Source organism: Cyclopterus lumpus, chromosome 3 (genome assembly GCF_009769545.1).
Source record: "Cyclopterus lumpus isolate fCycLum1 chromosome 3, fCycLum1.pri, whole genome shotgun sequence".
In the NCBI taxonomy this organism is placed as follows: domain Eukaryota; kingdom Metazoa; phylum Chordata; class Actinopteri; order Perciformes; family Cyclopteridae; genus Cyclopterus; species Cyclopterus lumpus.
In genome coordinates this window covers 3,219,021-3,235,470 of record NC_046968.1, presented here as the reverse complement: position 1 = coordinate 3,235,470, position 16,450 = coordinate 3,219,021, and positions in this window count along the sequence as shown.

Below are 16,450 nucleotides of genomic sequence, written 5' to 3'. Positions count from 1 at the left end.
AATGCATTCCACCTTGTTTGCTCTCCACTGCTCAAACGTGTCAACACTACACTTACAAACGGAAACCAAACAGTGTTCCGATGCCCAGATCTTGTCCCTTTGCCTCCATATTCTACATATGCAGAATGCAGAATCTGTTTAGAGAGATTGTTTAAGACTGTCATGGCTCGATTGGAAAGACAGGCATGACTTGGGAAAAGGGGTCCGGTATATGTACTGACAGGGAGATTGGGATCTGAGACACAGGTGAGCAGGAGGATATGCCAGCCAGGCGTCCAGGAAGAGGGAAGTCAGAGGGCTTCTAGTGAAACTTATAATAAACAATAAAGTTGAAGGGGCTTGGGGAATTGGGAATTGTGGCTGGAAGGAAGGACTGAGAAGCAAAAGTGAGGAAGCGGTTTGTCGCATTGACAATCCGAGCCCCATCCAGTTGTTTTTCATCATACTCTTCTGTTGGTGCAGCGTCAAACTTTCCTGCCGTTTCTCCTGCTTACAATCTGAAGAAAGGACCTCTTCTGTTTTCTCATGAAGTGAGAAGAGAAAATAACGACAGTATTGGGGTGGTTCTCTACCGGGAGCGCATCACGAGTCTGATCAGCTCTGAAAATACCGGGCGCTTCCTACAAACTGCCAGGAGCAGGTGAAGGCAAGTTGCCTGTGGCGCAGAACCGGCACGCTAAGCTGAAACTCATTAAATACAGTTACAAGAAAAGGGCATCTTAAAAACATCTCTGGTGCGATCACGTCAGACCCCGTCAAATAAAGCCACACAGAGCTTTTAGAATAAGTCTGAAATGCCGAAGCAGTAAAAGAAATGTGTTTTGTTACTCAGTTGGCAGGCCAAAAAGAGTTGAAAAGTATGGGAGCAGAGTAGGTGTCTTGTGTATGGGAGTTCTCCAGGCGTCTCATGGACCCGAGGGCAGAGAGCTCCACGAAACAGAGCAGAGCCCCACGCAACATTCCCAGAGTCAGGGCTATTTCGTAATTATTGCAGTATGTGTGTAAATCATACTCCCCGTGTCAGAACAAATGGAGAACTTCTGCACAACACAATGCTGCAGACCCAAGACATGTTTTCTGCCAATTACATCAGTTATTTTCTTCTTTTTCTTCCACTTCTGAGCCTAAAAAGGGATTTACCTCTTTTTTAGGGCTGATATTCCCTGATGTCTGTCAGATTCCGCACTGAGTCTCTGCAATAACCGTCGCAACGGAGCATTGAAACATAGATTACAGCTGCGTCTAGCCACCAAGTGTTATTGCCAGGTTTAATTCCACTGAATATGCAGGACAAAAACAACACCAAATGAGCAGCTAATGATGCATGTATGCCATAGGTTATTGTATATACTCTAGGAAACTGTACTTGTAGGAGGGACCACCGGCAGATGCATGAATCACGAGATGTAAAGGAACATGAACTAGGTTAGAATGTAATCGTGCTCCTCTGTTGCCAGAACACTTGAAGTCATTCGCTTGAAGTTAAAGTACCTGAATGTTGAAATACTGATGCTTTTTACAATTACTTGCCAAAATAGATTACCATTCGGTTTGCTAAATTTTCTTCCAAGTAAGACTTTGCATCCTCAAAGGGAATGTTCTACTCCTCGGTGAGCAGCCTTTTTCTATAAAAGTATGATTGAAATTGTCCCTGACAACCGCCACTCAAACTGAGCGGCCCATAACGACAAGAGAGCCAAGAACAGGCTTAATACTATTTATAAATCTCTGAAATGGCAGGGTTTGCAGGAAAGTGTGAAGGAATAAGGGATGGAGGGGAGGAGGTGGTATGTGTTGTTGTTGTTTTTTTTTTCTCACCCTAAAGCTTCTTATGACCTTAGTGTTCCTCCAGTTTAAAGATAGCACCACTGCAAATAAAAATGGGTCCTTCCAAACCAGCCCATCTCCTAAACAAGCAAGCATTTTAATCGCTGCCGTTTTTGATTAGAAGCAACTATTTAAATCAGTCATAGATTTGACATTGTGCTCATCATCTGTGTGCTATCATAAACGTTTTCTCCATTTCTGTAGAGCATTAATTTTCCAAACGAAACGATTCTAATCCCAAAAATAGTTTTATCCCGCACACCAGGGTTTCAACTCTTGACTCTAAGGCTCCCTACTTTTCCAAGAGCACAGCAAGTGTTCAGTCCTACAACACCCAGTTCTAAGAAGTCCCAAAGGATTAGCCAGATTATTGAATCACGGCTTTAGATAATACCATCAGTTACAGTTTACTTCTGAGAACAGATGCAAAAAAAAAAAGGGTGCAATATGGCAATGTTGTGAATGTGCTAATGATAGCAGCAGACTTTTCCTCCAAATAGGCAGATGCGGTGAAGTTTGAACAGCTGTCAAACGTGATGAGCGTGACACAAGCGCCTGCAGTGGAAACTGTGAGACTTTTCTTATGATATAGCGGTCTACACACCAACACAATGTACCAGATGACGGATCACACTATCTGTGAAACACCTGGCGCTTCTCTTTGAGAGACGATTCAGGGTGCAGAGGAATTACACTTAAATCAAATGCAGCATATGCAGGTGAAGCACTGTAAGTACAACAACTCAAAGATTATTTTAAAAAAAAAGGATGATAACAAAAGCAATCAAACATGCAGCTTTATGTCAGCTTATACAGTAGACTATGTACTGGTATATCTCAGAACGCGATCTTACAACTTCTGGATATGATGCATTGATTGCACCATCAAATGTAACTCAACCCTCGTCACTGCTTGTAAGATGTTAATTTAAAAAAGGTGGATATGTGACATGGCAGCACTGTCTCTTTTAAGGGTCACTTCACCCGAGCAGCTTTTATCATTTACCTTTAGCGACACATGTATCCAGCCATGCAGACCATTTTGGTTTTGTGCGCTGAGAGTTTTATTCCTCCAACCCAAAGCAGTACACCGGGGTTTTGTTTGTGGTGCTCAACGCATTGGAAAATGACAGATAAACAAATCAACAATAGTATAACCTTCTAGTCCCAGTTAGTGTGGGAGATTCCACAGAGGACGAGTTTTAGTTGGCACTACCTTTTTTTCCAGAAGAAATTCATTGAGCCTGTTAAGGCAAGGCAAGTTTATTTATAGAGCACAATTCGTACACAATTCAAAGTGCTTTACAGCTACATAAAATTACAAAAAGGCAAATAAAATCATTCCATAAAAACATAAAAATAATCATTAATTAATTATATTAAAAGTGAAGAGTACAGATAAAATACTTTCAGTTGTCAAATAGAACTGTTTTCAGCCTGGATTTAAACATTGTCAGAGTTGAGGCCTGTCTCACATCTTCTGGAAGACTGCTCCAGTTTAGTTAAACTACATTTGTACATTTTACAGACCAACTGTATACAGTATGTACTGATCAACTTACATAAGTATTTTATACTGAGAGAAAATGAGATGGGTTACGTGTGAAACTGCAACTTCAAAATGATGCTGCCAATTAACGTTGCAAAAAAAGAAATGTATCTGGTTTTGAAACAGACTAAATTGAATACTGATGCCTCTATATGACCGTCAAAAGTAACCAAGACCATCAACAAGAAGATAGACTCTTATTGTATTGTGCCATCGGGTGTGATTCTGGTGAAACCAGATGGAATCACAGAGGTTCACCAGAAACCTTCAGCTCAGACTCCAGTCAGCCCAGATAGACCCAGATCCGGCTCGGTTGCTGCCTTCGACCTGCAGCCGGAGCTCTTGTGGGAGGTGGACAGCTCTGCAGCAGCGACTCCTCTCACCGGTCTTCGTTGGGAGCCTACACACACAACGCTGCTGGAGGGCCCGGCTGTATTTTTGGGCCCGCTGAAGAAAAAAGGATGCACAAGGGAATCAGAACCAGGACTACGTGTCACACAAGGGCCACCAAAATCAACACACAATGAAAGTTGCCCGTAGTAACTTAAAACTTCACAAAGAGAAAGTGAAACTTCTTGTTAGAAAAGTTAATCCTTTTGTTTGTTCACACTTTATTTGACCTTTCTTTGTGGTACAATTGTCTCCAGCACATTTAAGAATCAACTGTTTTGGCGTGAATTACTTTTTTAAATTAGTTTTATTAATACTAATAAAAAATGAGTTAAACCTAAGCATAACTATTACAAATATAAATAAATGACAAACAATTGTTGTCTCCATTATGTCGAGAGTGACACAGTATCTCTGTTTTTATAATATGTATTTTATAAATAAGAATCAGGCAGATGATGGTGTCATGGACTCATTTTAATACAATACAAAAAAAGTAAACACATATATTGATAGTGAAAAATACACAATTAGTTGTAAGCAGCGCATCAATGCGTTTGGAGAATGAATGTGTATAAACCTGAGCTCATGTAGTGCTGTACATTGCCCACGTATTTGATGATATGTTTAGCTCCATGAAACTCAAAAGAAACACGAGCGATGAACTAAAATGTCCTTAAACAGATCACCAGTGTGTCAAAGCGTTTGGCAGTCGGTGTGTGTGGTGACTGGATCTCCATCACCTCACATCCCCCACTTGACGAGCTGCCACCGCCGCCTCCTCTGTGTTCTGTTACAATTACAAAGATTAATGGACAGGGTGGATTTTGGTTCACAGGAATTAATTGTGTCTCATTTTTTTTCCCATGCCCCGACAGATGAAACAATCAGGCCAGTAAACCTGGTGGTGATTCTTGTCAACATGAGTGCAGATGCAAATTAATAGATGCTCAACAGGCCATAACTTCCCAGAGCATTCTGGGCCGGTTCAGGATAGAAGCGCTCTAAGCGTACAGCAGCACTAAAAAACAGCTGTTCTGCTTCGCTGGCTCTCACAGTTAGGGTCAAAGTGTACATGCATCAGCTGGATGTCCTGACATATACTGTAACAGCTACGAAAAACAACTCGCTTTTAGATACTTCATTGAAGACCAAATGTAACTGGCTGATCACCAAAACACACGGTATTACAACTCCACAGAAATAAAATGGAACACATCAAAATCCTCTTTGTTGCTCTTTTCACTGTTCCAATAATCACTGACTCTGATTTGAGATTGATAGAAGTAGCCAATTGAATTAAAGAAGTAAAGATTGAAGCATTGCACTGTTTACGAACCCTGATTCTGTGCGACAGCACCACATCCTCAAAATGGGAAAGGAGTCTATGAAACCACCATCAGGCTGCTGGGAGGGCAGAACATTACGCCACGGGGTCCTGATAATATTAATTAGGATGATCTAGAATGTATACCAACATAAATAACTACTTTATCACAATAATTGTCTGTGTCATAAAAACTTCATGTATACATATGTGTATGTATGTATGTATGTATGTATGTATAACGTATGTATATATATATATATATATATATATAAATGTGTATATATATGCATATATATATATACTGTATGTGTATGTATATATATAAATGTGTATATATATGCATATATGTGTATACATGTGTATGTATTTTGTATATATGTATATACATATGTGTATATATATGTATATCTATATATATATATATATATATATATGTATATATGTATATGTATATATGTATACATATGTATATCTATATATATATATGTATAGATGTATATGTATACATATATATATATATATATATATGTATACATATACATGTATATATACACATATGTATACATATATATACATACATATATAGACACACACCCACACACACACACTCACACATATCTACAGATGTTGTGCTAAAATATGATCACCCAGCCCTGGTGGATAGAGAAGCAGATGTAGATTGTATTGATATCCAAAAGACACTAACCTGGTTTTTACTGCACAACCTTTCTCTTGGTGTGCAGTCTGAAACAATCCCTCTGCACACAGAGAATCTCCTCACCTGCACTGCCTCTGCAGTCTTGTGGAATGTCAAGGAACCTTTGAGCCATTTTGAGTTTCCAGTGATGGATATTGGCAAACAGCTTGCCTCTGTGAGTAAGGATAACCTTCCATTTGATCAATCTTGCACCCGTCTCTAAGACTATACCCTCCAATAAATCAATAGCCTAGATGTGTTTGTCCTGGTGCTTTCCATTCTCCTCGAGCCCTTTCCATACGCTCTCGTCCTGTAGTGCCTTTCTTTCCTTCTGCTGCCCTCGACAAGTCGACTATGATATTGTCGTATCTTTCAAGCGGCAGTGATATTGAAGAATGAGGATGAAGGAATCTCCGCGGACACTGTTCTTTCTGGTATAATAGAGTTTATTACAGAGAGGAATCACAGGTCAGGACGAGCGCCTAGATCGCTCGGAGAAACTTCTCAGCCAATTGGAAGTTCTACTGGACACTCCAAAGCTGACCAGTTATATAGGGCTGTTGCTTAGACCCAAACTTGAGATAACATAACGTCACACTGGACCCCCAAGCTAAACACATACCTTCCAGACGAAGGAAGGAGTATCATATGTCAAGATTTAGAGATAACATACCATCACACAAAGGCCTCTCATCTAACCACGTACCCTCCGCAGAAACAGACCCAACAGGTCAAAGGGCATTCTTTGACCCACTGGACACATGTTGAATGGAATTTTGGACGCCGAGCTTCTAAGGAAGCTGATAATTTATCACAATATCTGTATCCCTTTGTTTTTTCTTTTACATCTTATTTTTAGGCCTATTTGTCAGGCATGATCTAAAAGCTGTTGCAAGTTGCATATTCTACGAATGTTTCATCATACCGTGCTATCCGGTGTCATCAAACACTATGCTGTCTGTTTTGGTCAATATTGGATAGAAGAAATGAAAGGAAACAGTGGGAATTGGATTAAGACTAGCAGTGTTCATCAAACCATGAAGTAAGTCACTGAGAACAACAGGATTTATGGTGTTAGCATTCATATTTTTCCATTAAGATTCTTCCAGCGCTAGAGAAAAAAACAAAAAATATTTTTGCTTTTAATTTCATGTTAGAACAGAGTCATTATTTTGTAATACTCATAGGAACAAGTTTGTGGATGCCGCAATTAAATTTCATGAACAAAACACTTTTGGTGCTGCGGTACAATCCCTGCAGGACTGCTAGTCGCCTTCTTTCTCTCCTAAGATTCCGTGGAAGGGGGAGTTTTCTAATGACTTCAAATAATCTCACAGAGCGTCAGCCACATATACCAATAATTAATTAGACACTGGAAGTCCCTCTGAGATCTCGTCTTGGTGCAAGAGAAAAAAAAGGAATTAGGTAGTCCCATTAGTTGCGAGCTGCGATCTATTTTAAGTTCATCTTCAAATGCAGGATCTACTGCCAAGTATCCAGGAGATGTATCAAAACCTTATTATATGGTGTACATATGCACAGTGACACAGTTACATTAGCTATTTGAGCTATCAGCACGATACACTGATTGATACTGCAACACTGAGATATGTCACCCATTGGTGTCCCCTACCTCTGGAACTCTGCACCAGCACCTTGTTTGTGACAGTTTTTCATAACCCCAACCAAGGTTTTGTTGCATAAACCTAGGTTAACTTTGGTTTTGTAGCATAATGTTGACAGGAAAAATAAGTTGTTCCAAGTGACGCATAGCTAATACCATGAAACTATTTTGGATCATCACACACCACCAGCTTTTGAGTTTATATTCATCTTTGGAATAATACAGTGGCTAATCACACACATCCTGTGTTCCATCTGAGCTTCAGGATGTATTCAATTGGATTATTTTTTTTTACAGAATTTCATGTGGTTACACAGCTTTATTTTGTTCTTTTGAAATAATAGTTTTCTGTTTTGCTGTGTACGTGCACTCATAATCATTGCACAGTTATTGTCAGTCACAGGAGGCAGTGGCAGAGTGGGAAACGGCAGGAGAGTTGTTATGCTGAAAGAACAGGCTGCTACAGGAATAGGGAAGACATTGGTTCATATGGGCATACTTTGTCTTTCTTGGCCAAAGCATTTCAGCTGTTAATGTACTTTTATTGCACACAACCAATAATTTAAAGGGTACAATCAACTTTCAAATGTGACCTTATTAAAATATGTTAAGGGGCGCAAAGGACGACTTCAGTGGTAGTTGTGGATATGAGAACGTAACCCTGTGCCGCAGCCTCTTCCTGAGCTGGAATAGAGTTTAGTTAGGTTCTCATGTCAGACAGTTTTTCCTATAGCCCACCGTAAATGAAACAATATGTTCTGGGTCGGAAAGCACTTTTGCTTATTGTTCATGCTGGCGAGTTACGAATGGTGGTTATTTATTGATATTGTCTGCTAGCTCACACTTACTCAACCCTACGAAACTACTGCACAAGCACTTATGTACTCTCTCACATACCCATACATCTAATACTCCTGACCTATGGAGTATTTAAATAGATCTAGACCACTGTGTATGCTATATATATATATATATATATATATAATATCATATCCCCTTTTGTCCATAATGTCTTACTATATATATATATATATATATATATATATATATATATATATATATATATATATATATATACATCATTTTCCAATTATACTTAAACCTGTGATCCTACTGTAACTTCTGCACATGTTTAGACTGTTCATACTCACTCACTTTCTCACTAAGGGAGGGCTTTCAGTGTGTGCCTGAGTCTGACTCCCCTGTTCAACATGTATCAGACCTGCTCCTGGTTCGCACTTGTATGGGCCCTTCTGGGCTTCTATAATTCTTAAGACCCTTCCTTTGTCTATGTCCTGATGACAGCTCATCGTTCATCCTCGTCAACCAAGTGGCCAGTCCTCTTAATGAACACTATTAAAGGTAAAGTGCCATTATGGCAGCACTCTCTCTATTCATTACAACCATCAATGTCTATTGATGTCTGTCTTCATCTCATCATAGAACTCTTGCACCAGCACTCGTCTTTATCTATAACCTCTCACTCGCATTACACTCGATTAGTGTCTAATTATTTCCTTTTTGCCACATTCAGTTTTGCTGTTGTATCCGAGTGCTCACAGCATGACGGCCGTCAGAGAGGCTGACGAAGACGGAGACGTGTTCATGAAGAGAGCTTGTTTTCTTAAAAATGACTGTCACTTTCTCTTTTTATGGGTTTCCATAAAGAACTACCTTCAAAAGCTCAATGTGAGTTTAGTGAAACGAACACACCCTTAATCAAACCAATCAATTTCAACCTACAGGTGCTTTCTAGATATCTACTAAAGAACTTGAGTTGGCTACTTGAGGCTTGTAATTCTGATGTTGAATGAATATACATTATAACCAAACATTCATCGTCAACTGTGAGCAGCAATGGGGGCAATCATGCTTTGGGGTGACTGTATCAGAAGAAAAGGTTATTGACCAATGCAGATAAATAAGTCTAAACTCTGTCCATTTCTGTATTTAATTATGTTGGTGTCCTGACAGTCCTCTGTAGGTTATAACCATTCTGGTATCACCTAATTACCTTAAACAAGTGCACAACACATTTCAACCTGAGGCTGTTGCAACCAGCATAAGGCATACATTTCATGAGCATCTAGAAATACCAAAAGCTAAATGAAAAAACCCTGATGATCAAGGGACAACACTGTTGATAGTTGGTCAACACTGACATAACTCAATGCCAACAGAAATGTCCAATACTTACAAACTAATGACACATCTGATCTATACTTTGTGTGTGTATTTTTCTTTGGCTTACGTAATGTTATTTTGCATCAAGATGTGTTGCAACATGTTCTCCCTCCCAATGTCGTCAAATACATATCTCGACATTGGCCCTCTGCTTTAAACGGTTCTGGACCTGCTTACAGGGAAAAGGCAGACAGAACCCAGAGGAAGCTGAGGCTTTTCTCGTGGCCGGGGACGGAAGGCGATGGCGGCATACCGGGGCAGAGGCCGGGTGGGGAAGTCCAAACAGGCAGGGTCGGCAACGGGGAAGCAGTCGGAGGGTAAACGCTGGAGGGTGTGGCATAAATGGAGAGAACGATCTGGCAGTGAGTGTGTGTGAAGCGAGAGCTTAAATACTGAAGGGAGTAGGTGCAGCGGAGTGGACAGGTGAGAGTGATGGAGTTGAGGAGGTGGGGGTGACTAACAGGTGTACAGAATGAGCTGATGTGGTGAGCGAGAGAGAGAGTGGCAGGAGAGCAGGGAAGCTGGACTGTGACAGGTCAAGCAATTATGCCACACAACTACTTGTTACGGTTTAGGTGGCCAAATACTTGGTTGGGCTTTGGAAAAGGTTGTGAGTCGGGTCAAAATAACTACGCTTGCAATGTAACTTCAAAAACACAGTTATGTACGTACGTTTCGTGACCAAAAGAAAAGGTTCAATAAGTCAACGAATAACTTGTTTTAAAACAGGGCATTTAAAACAAGTCAGGACCCGACCATCCAAAAAGGCCTCCTCCATGAGCGGAGCATCTCACCCTTTCTTCTGACCGTCTTATACCGACGGGATGGGTTTAGATTGGAGTTATTTGAAAGCCTGGTGCGTCTCATACAAACATGAAAGGGGGCCTAATCGTGTCTGTATCAGGTCCCATGGGGCACTGACAAAGTGTTGGTATTTCATGACCAGAGAATGAGAACGGGTCACAGCTACATGTGAAGTGGCTTTTCTTCACGGAGTCCACATGTTTCCACAGTAGACACAAATAGACAAAACACTGGCTCTAGCAGATACTTCTTTTACGTGACCTGAAGGCCACTGCAGTTCTCCGATGTGAGCCAGAGTGCAACCCTGTGGTACTGCCAGCCGCCATATGAATCATGTTGCTACTTAAGTCGTGTTATTGTGGACAGGATGGCCTCTGAGCTTGTGAACGTCGTTACCACGGTTCCACAGTTCCACGGTTCCACGGTGAACGCAGGGGTATTCAGTTGGTTTAAATCTCCAACCGCTAGATGTCACCAAGTCCTACACAATGTTTCTTTAAATAAGTTACACAGTGGCGTCATTCGACACATTTTTCATATAGATTGAATAACGTAGGATGTTATGAAGGCATGGTGTTGTGGTATGGACATCTTGGGTGGACGATCGGATCAAAACATTGAAGTAAAATTCAAGCCTTATCTTTACACACTACATGCACTTTAAAAACAACTTGTGTTTATGGCAGTCACATGAAAAAACACCAAATATCATAAAATATGTATACAAATGTACTGAATATCGCACATTAATTTGCTCAGTTTATTAATGCTTAAGATTCAACATCTTCTTATTAACCTTGCTGTAAGTTCTCTCAGTGTTTGAGCGACGGCAATTCACGTGAAATACACGCACACACACACATACACGCACATATATATATGTGCCTGCGTGTGTGTATTAAGGAATTATAATGCACATTTCTGATGCTCTAGCTTCTTGTTGCAGTAGCTCTGCAACCGTGGATATGTATTTGTCCCTCCATCCCCTGAGCATCTTATTACATGCATCCCCTAATGAATCACTGTTTGTTATATCAGCGGGGGTCTGAGGACTGTCCTGCATAATTGGGAAGTAAGTGGAATAGATATGTGAAAGTGAATAAATAAGCCCGATGTAATTAATGAGGACCAATGATTCGACCGGTGATAATTAAATCTGCCGTGTTGTTTAATTTGCATGATTAAGACGTTAGTTAACGTTATGTTGTACCCACGCGTTACAGGTTGTTCATTCTCAAAATGTCAACATATCAGAATTCTCAACACTCCACTTATCTTCAGAAGTTTAAAACTATCAGCTAAATCAATTAACTTTAATCCGTAACCAATTAAAGTGTGACTTTTAGGAATGCTGCAATTTTATCTTGGCCAGCTCGTGACAGACGTCACCCGAAATCCCTCAGCGGCTCCAAGCGTGGGGGGATGGTTGTGCACTTTGTATGAGCAGAAATGCGGCGCGTTCAGTCTACCAACACATGCGAGAACTATGACTTATTTAATTAGTGTAATAAATGCCTTGATAATGTGTGATACCTTAAATTAGAACTAATCTGTCCATATAGCTATTAAAACTGCATGGGCTACAATTGAACTTTGCTAAGCTCCGCCCCCAGCAGCAACTCCGCCGAGGTGTCACAATGGAGCCCACACTGTCACGAACTGCACAGAGACCGAGAAGATAGTTAAGTATTTAATTAATTAAACACTGTTCCTGTATGAATGTTGTACTCAATGAAAAGCAAAAACAGCTAGTGTTTATTGTACCTTCAGTATGTAGTGTAGCATAGAACGCTCGTTATTCACGTGCTAACTTACTCTGCTAACGCTAGCTTGATGTAACGTTCTTAGAAACCTATACCTCCCACTAACTTCTCCAGGTAACAAGGATCATTATTACACAACGTTTAACCGTGGCTCGCTCCAAATCCACAAAACCAACCTGAAAATGAACTGCTTGAGACTTTATTGAGAAAGACATTTTAGGTGTTGGTCCCTGGTGGGAGCCGGCTGACGCTACGCCAGGATTGGTCTGCGTTCCAGGAGTCGAACTTAGCGAAGGATCAATTGTGCTTTTTACTTTTGACCCCAGTACATTAGTTTTTAAATGTATTGTTTAAAAAGCACTAATAAAACATAAACTGGCAACAATGATATTAAGTCATTGGGAACAAATAGTTTGATAAAGTCATGACAAATTGGGAATAAAGCACCTGGTCATTTTCCCTGTGGTTTCCCAGTTGGTGGGATAAAGTTAAAGCAGATGTGATATTTTTCAATATTCCCCTCTTACTCGACTGGAATAAAAGTTTGATTTAATGCCGCGTTTTGCGATTTAAAAGAGGTCAGAAGTAATTTGCATATTTTGACATTTTAAAGAATTCACAGCTCCAGAAATAGTGTTTTAAAAAGCTGCCTGAAATCAGCTATGGCTCTTTTGAAGGAGCCAAATGGAAGGAGCCAGTCTGAACCCCTCAATTGTGCTGTTAACATTATACTGTCAAGCAGCACTTGACAAAGGAGAACAATGAGTATTTCCAAGTAATGTTTTAGTGAGCAAAGGAACAAGGTGGAACGGAGGAAGAAGAGGAAGAAGAAGAAGATCATTTGGTCAGTTCAGACACAGAGCTATTCCCCCAAACCACACTAACACATTAACTCCATTGTAATTCACTGATATCACCAATATAACCTTGCTTCTGCCCCAATGATTGTTGCAGAAGCCCAAACATTAGCGAGACAAGTTTGCCACCACAAGGAAACTACAGTAGTTGTAATCTCTTGATCTCCTGGGAAATCCTGAGAGCAGGAAGTGAATGAGCATCGGTCCCAACGGTGCCACTTTCTTTAAAGATGCAATGTGACATTTCTTTGGACAATAAAGTGGTGGCAGACGAGTTAGATATAAAATGACACAGCTCCAGTGTGAATGTTTCAAATCCTGTGTGTTAATGCCTCAATAACTGGACCAAAAGGACATGAGCAACACAATGGGTATTTTGCCTTCTAAAGTAGCCATGCCTGTTACAAAAGATTCATATCAGTGTTTTCTGGCTTAAGGTTATTACATTCAGGCAAGGAGAACCAATGATTCTGACCATGACCACAATATCTACCTTTATCTTTTAGTCAAAACTAATCAGCAACAATTGTGGTAACTGAATATTATTTTTTTTCTAGCCGAGATGCCTCACATAACTTGTTTTTCATATGTCCACTGTTAGTGTGTTTTTGTCCTGGATACTAAATGGCTTTTACACTGTTGGTCCAAAAGACATTTGAATAGGTCCCCTTGGGCTCTGGGAAATCCTGATTGACATTTGTTAGCATTTTCAAGCAATTTTAAGACAAAGTGATTGATCAATTGAAAAATGACTAGCACCCTAATCCATAATGCAAATAAGTGCTTTAAAAAACAAAGGTAACAAAGTCCTTCACAGTTAAAAAGCATGTGAATCAATAGACGGACTGTATATGTGATCAGCTGGACTCTCAACTGGATTGTTCGTGGAGCCGAATCGTTTAACGTCTTAATTAACAGCATTTTGGCTTCAATCTCAATGTAGACAGGAAGCCAGCGTAGTGAAAGCAGCACCAGGGTGATGTGAGAATACTGTGGAGTTGTAGCTAAACTACTTGTAGACGTGCTACAGCTTCTTGACTTAAATAAGAGCACACTGCATTACAATAGTCAAGATGTGAGCAGGCAAAACAATGTTTAAGGTGGATAACAAATAGTGCAGGGGACAATCTTTCTCCCAAATAGCCTGATACAGATGCTTGTTCAGTGGCCCTGACCTTTGAACTGTGACGCTCTAGCTACCCCTCCAGTGTTAGCTTTGGACACGTCAGGGACGTCACTTTACACTTGATGGACATGCACAGTGTAATTTCAAAATCGACTTCCGACATAGGCTTACTTAGTTATTATGTTACATACGCAATAATCTACAACACTTGATTAGGTTTTTACACAAATCAAATACTTGGTAAGGCTTTCATGTCCTGCAACAAAGGCAATGCTTAATTTTTTTGACCACGGTTTTCGATGCTTTGAGCTACTGTCGCCATCGTGTGTATATTTGCTACCAGAAGTGACTCAAGAGGGAGGAGCCAAGTACAGCCGAATGCTGAAATGTTTTAATTACTTTATAAGAACAGAACACACGGAGTGAAAGGGTTAAAGTTCTTAAAGAAAAACATGGACAACACCGGGGTCTAGACCTGTCAATCACAAGGTAGCCAAGCCCTGAATCACACCCTGCTTTATCGTCCATACTAGTCTAGATGGGATCATAATTTCCTCAATTAACATCATTCTGTATTAAAGACTTAAAACCAGCATTTTAGACCATAAAGTCGTGTTTAATGTTGTTGCCAGGCACAAACAGCGGCCTCCTGAGTGAAAGTCCTGTGTTTGTTTGATACATCCAACCACCATTCCAACGTCGACTTTCTCGCTCTTCTAGTAGTGACCTGGATGGGTTCACGTAGGAGTTATTTGAAAGCCCGGTTGTGTTTCACACCGACGTCTCGTGAGTCAGTATCAGATCCCAAGGGGCACTGATCAAGAATGGGTATTTAACACAGATTTGCTTTGGAATATTCTTAAATTGAAAATAGCAGGGCTGAATAACCGAGAGCCTTTTATTTTTTACTGCACAAAATATGGCCTCTAGATCTTAGAGAAGAGTTATTATTTGGGGAGTTTTTCCTGATTCGATGTGAGGTCCTGGGACAGGGATGTCGTATGTCAGATTGTAAAGCCCTCTGAGGATAATTTGTAATTTGTGATATATGGGCTATATAAAATAAACTGAATTTATTTGAATTATTTGCATGAACACAAGAGGTCACTGGTCAGAATAAATGAAAACATGCCATGATCAGCTTGGCCAACCATAGCTGTCGAGATAAGACTCAATGAAGACTCATCAAACTGAGTGATGGGTCAGAAACCTGGCCAGCCTCAGTGGGTTATGCACAAAAATGTGTATTTGACCACATTTACACCTACTTTAACAGGCCCATGTACCGAACTAATAATACTGTGGTGTGACTAAGCATACGAGTGGGCAAGCTTGTGCTCTAAGTGATTGGTCACTGAACAAATAGCATCAAATTCTAAACCAAACAACAACATCTCCATATGGTACCGGCCACTGCGGTGGTAACTAGTGCAGAGTTTCAGATGTGGAAGACTGCAACAACCTCTGTGATTAATACCGCTGACAAAGCAGTGACTAATGATCGATTGAGGACGCTTGGATTCTAAAGACCATTTCCCCTCCACTTACTTTGCCTTTTTTCACAGCCATCTGATATTTTGATCACTGCCAGGGGCCAATGCCAGTGGAATGAATCACTAATTTCAAGCTGGAACCGTCTCACTTGCAGGAGTTTGAATGATAGTTTCAGATTTACGTGATGTCAACGGAGCTTCTACCTGATGCTAAGAGGAATCCCGGGAGGAGCATCGGTCCCAGTGGGTCCTCCTTCTTTCAGAGCTGCAAAGTGAGATTTTCTTTACCAATATAATGGTATCAAACAAGTTGGATATATAACACAAGCAATTTCATCAGTAATGCCACTTCCGTACTTATTTTAACCCTGTCAGGATCTGTGTTGTTTCGTGTTTCCTGTCTTATTTTGAAGTCCTTGTCTCTCGTGTCCTCTGTTTCTCTTCACTTCCTGTCCCTGTGATTGTCTGCCCTGTTCCTGATTGTTTCCTCCTGTGTCCAATCACCTGCACCAGCCCTCTGTATTTAAGTCCTGTTCATGTCATTCCCCTTGGTCGGTTCGTCTTGTCTAGATCGTGGAAGATCTTGTGTGCATGTTTTGTATCCTGGTTTTTTGGAATCCTGTTTTGGAATCCTGTTTAGCAATAAAAGTTGCTTTTCCATCGTTGACGGCGTTTGGGTCCTGTGTTCCAAGCTGCACATAACAAACCCACACTACAATCTTTTCCTAAACTTACCAAGTAGTTTCCTTGGACAAAAAATACCTTTATTTTAAACATATTTTATTGACATTTGTAGGAAAACAAAG